This window comes from Drosophila sechellia, unplaced genomic scaffold (assembly GCF_004382195.2).
Source record: "Drosophila sechellia strain sech25 unplaced genomic scaffold, ASM438219v1 U_253, whole genome shotgun sequence".
In the NCBI taxonomy this organism is placed as follows: domain Eukaryota; kingdom Metazoa; phylum Arthropoda; class Insecta; order Diptera; family Drosophilidae; genus Drosophila; species Drosophila sechellia.
Window position 1 is genome coordinate 32,501 of NW_022611194.1, and position 4,578 is coordinate 37,078.

Below are 4,578 nucleotides of genomic sequence, written 5' to 3' on the forward strand. Positions count from 1 at the left end.
AGGATACCTTCGGGACCCGTCTTGAAACACGGACCAAGGAGTCTAACATATGTGCAAGTTATTGGGATGTAAACCTAATAGCGTAATTAACTTGACTAATAATGGGATTAGTTTTTTAGCTATTTATAGCTAATTAACACAATCCCGGGGCGTTCTATATAGTTATGTATAATGTATATTTATATTATTTATGCCTCTAACTGGAACGTACCTTGAGCATATATGCTGTGACCCGAAAGATGGTGAACTATACTTGATCAGGTTGAAGTCAGGGGAAACCCTGATGGAAGACCGAAACAGTTCTGACGTGCAAATCGATTGTCAGAATTGAGTATAGGGGCGAAAGACCAATCGAACCATCTAGTAGCTGGTTCCTTCCGAAGTTTCCCTCAGGATAGCTGGTGCATTTTAATATTATATAAAATAATCTTATCTGGTAAAGCGAATGATTAGAGGCCTTAGGGTCGAAACGATCTTAACCTATTCTCAAACTTTAAATGGGTAAGAACCTTAACTTTCTTGATATGAAGTTCAAGGTTATGATATAATGTGCCCAGTGGGCCACTTTTGGTAAGCAGAACTGGCGCTGTGGGATGAACCAAACGTAATGTTACGGTGCCCAAATTAACAACTCATGCAGATACCATGAAAGGCGTTGGTTGCTTAAAACAGCAGGACGGTGATCATGGAAGTCGAAATCCGCTAAGGAGTGTGTAACAACTCACCTGCCGAAGCAACTAGCCCTTAAAATGGATGGCGCTTAAGTTGTATACCTATACATTACCGCTAAAGTAGATGATTTATATTACTTGTGATATAAATTTTGAAACTTTAGTGAGTAGGAAGGTACAATGGTATGCGTAGAAGTGTTTGGCGTAAGCCTGCATGGAGCTGCCATTGGTACAGATCTTGGTGGTAGTAGCAAATAATCGAATGAGACCTTGGAGGACTGAAGTGGAGAAGGGTTTCGTGTGAACAGTGGTTGATCACGAGTTAGTCGGTCCTAAGTTCAAGGCGAAAGCCGAAAATTTTCAAGTAAAACAAAAATGCCTAACTATATAAACAAAGCGAATATAATACACTTGAATAATTTTGAACGAAAGGGAATACGGTTCCAATTCCGTAACCTGTTGAGTATCCGTTTGTTATTAAATATGGGCCTCGTGCTCATCCTGGCAACAGGAACGACCATAAAGAAGCCGTCGAGAGATATCGGAAGAGTTTTCTTTTCTGTTTTATAGCCGTACTACCATGGAAGTCTTTCGCAGAGAGATATGGTAGATGGGCTAGAAGAGCATGACATATACTGTTGTGTCGATATTTTCTCCTCGGACCTTGAAAATTTATGGTGGGGACACGCAAACTTCTCAACAGGCCGTACCAATATCCGCAGCTGGTCTCCAAGGTGAAGAGTCTCTAGTCGATAGAATAATGTAGGTAAGGGAAGTCGGCAAATTAGATCCGTAACTTCGGGATAAGGATTGGCTCTGAAGATTGAGATAGTCGGGCTTGATTGGGAAACAATAACATGGTTTATGTGCTCGTTCTGGGTAAATAGAGTTTCTAGCATTTATGTTAGTTACTTGTTCCCCGGATAGTTTAGTTACGTAGCCAATTGTGGAACTTTCTTGCTAAAATTTTTAAGAATACTATTTGGGTTAAACCAATTAGTTCTTATCAATTATAACGATTATCAATTAACAATCAATTCAGAACTGGCACGGACTTGGGGAATCCGACTGTCTAATTAAAACAAAGCATTGTGATGGCCCTAGCGGGTGTTGACACAATGTGATTTCTGCCCAGTGCTCTGAATGTCAAAGTGAAGAAATTCAAGTAAGCGCGGGTCAACGGCGGGAGTAACTATGACTCTCTTAAGGGGGATCAGGGGTAATTGCGAGCAGAGGGGGAGTATTTTTCTGTAATTCGTAAGTCATATCATATGGTGTGCGGAAGGGGAATTTTACTCTGTAACTCACAAGTCTCTCCTTTACTCAAGTCGACTCAAAACCTCCTCGTGGTGGTCCCGGTAATGCTAAACTTGTTTAGCAGCTAATTTGAGCGGCAAAACTTTTCCGATGGGTTGGTTCCCCAGAGGAAATTTATTCATATTGGAACTACAAATAGAAATAACGAGCCTCGGAGCAATTTACGCAATCTGATGACGACCCGACCCTCCGTGGACATCTTCCCGGAGGACCAATATGAACCAAACGCAGCGGCTACTCTATCTAGGGTACCCTGCACAGTATGTGGCCGGTCCTTTAACAGCAAGAGAGGACTCGGTGTTCACATGCGATCTCGGCACCCAGACGAACTTGATGAAGAACGTCGACGTGTCGATATAAAGGCAAGATGGAGTGAGGAAGAGAAGTGGATGATGGCGAGAAAGGAGGTTGAGCTCACAGCAAATGGACATAAACACATAAACAAGCAACTAGCGGTGTATTTTGCAAACCGCAGCGTCGAAGCCATCAAAAAGCTAAGACAAAGGGGCGATTATAAGGAGAAAATAGAGCAGATAAGAAGGCAATCAGCTCTCGTCCCGGAAGTTGCAAATCTAACCATAAGGCGCCGCCCTAGTAGAAGTGAGCAAAACCACCAAGTAACAACATCAGAAACAACTCCAATCACACCCTTCGAACAGTCGAACAGGGAAATTTTGCGGACACTGCGTGGTATAGCCCCGTAGAATGCCATTCCAAATGGAGAGCCCAAGAGCTACAAACGATCATTGACAGGGCAGAGCTCGAGGGAAAGGAAACCACTCTCCAATGCTTATCGCTATATCTCTAGGAATTTTTCCGGCACAGGGTGTACGTCACACTCTGACGAGACCTCCTCGGAGGCCTCGAAATAGGAGAGAAAGCAGAAGGCAGCAGTATGCTGTCGTCCAGCGTAACTGGGATAAGCATAAAGGAAGATGCATCAAGTCCTTGCTAAATGGAACTGATGAGTCGGTAATGCCAAGCAAGAAGTAATGGTTCCTTACTGGAGAGAAGTAATGACTCAGCCTAGCCCAAGCTCTTGCAGTAGAGAAGTGATACAAATGGATCACTCGCTTGAGAGGGTTTGGTCTGCTATTACAGAGCACGACCTTCGGGCATCAAGAATCTCATTATCTTCATCTCCGGGGCCTGACGGGATAACTCCAAAAACAGCCAGGGAGGTGCCGTCAGGTATTATGTTACGAATAATGAACCTAATTCTATGGTGCGGCAATCTACCACACTCTATCCGACTGGCCAGAACCGTCTTCATCCCGAAGACGGTGACGGCGAAGCGACCGCAAGACTTTCGTCCAATATCGGTGCCTTCAGTCCTGGTAAGACAGCTAAATGCAATATTGGCAACCCGGTTGAACTCATCAATCAATTGGGACCCGCGCCAGCGGGGCTTCTTACCTACCGACGGATGTGCCGATAACGCGACGATAGTTGATTAGTCTTGAGGCATAGCCATAAGCACTTTAGATCTTGCTACATTGCAAATTTAGATGTAAGCAAGGCATTCGATTCTTTATCGCATGCATCTATATATGACACCTTACGTGCTTATGGTGCGCCAAAGGGCTTCGTTGACTACGTACAGAATACGTACGAGGGTGGCGGTACCAGTCTCAATGGGGACGGTTGGAGTTCAGAGGAATTCGTCCTGCTAGAGGAGTGAAGCAGGGTGACCCTTTGTCTCCTATTCTATTTAATTGTAATGGACAGGTTACTTAGAAACTACCCAGCGAAATTGGTGCCAGAGCGGAAATGCCATTAACTAACGCGGCCGCGTTGCAGATGATTTGGTACTATTGCTGAAACTCGAATGGGACTTCAAGTATTGTTGGACAGAACGTTGGATTTTCTATCTCTCGTCGGCCTCAAACTTAATGCGACAAATGTTTTACCGTTGGATTAAGGGCCAGCCGAAACAGAAGTGTACGTGCTAGAGGCACAGAGCTTTTACGTAGGCTCAAGGGAGATTCCATCATTGAAGGAACGGACGAGTGGAAGTACTTAGGCATCAACTTCACTGCAACCGGAGGGTTGATGCAATCCGGCCGAGGACATTGGTCGAAGCTACAAAGATTGACAAAGGCCCCTCAAACCACACAGAGGATGTTCGCTTAGGACTGTCCTTATCCAAGCTCTATCACAAGTTAGCCCTTGGGAGTGTGGCGATAGGCTCCTCGAAAACTGACAAACTAATACGATACTATGGCGAAGATGGCTAAATTCCGCTGGATATACGATAGCATTCATCACGCACCCCAAAAAGTGGAGGTCTCGGATTCCATCACTTAGATGGGTAGCTCAATGTTAAGGCTAAGACGTTTGAGTAATATTAAATGGCCTCCCTCACGCAAAAGAGGTAGCCAGCTCTTTCCGAAGCAGAAAAACAACGGCCCGAGATAGATTATTAGCAGAACAAAATGAATGTTATCGTCCGGCAATAGAAAATATTGGGCGAACAATTGTACCTCTCAGTTGATGGTAGCGGACTCCGTGAAGCAGCATTGGGGCCCGCAACACGGTGGGTTAATCAACCACGCGTTTACTACAGGAAAGGAATATATAGACGGTATTC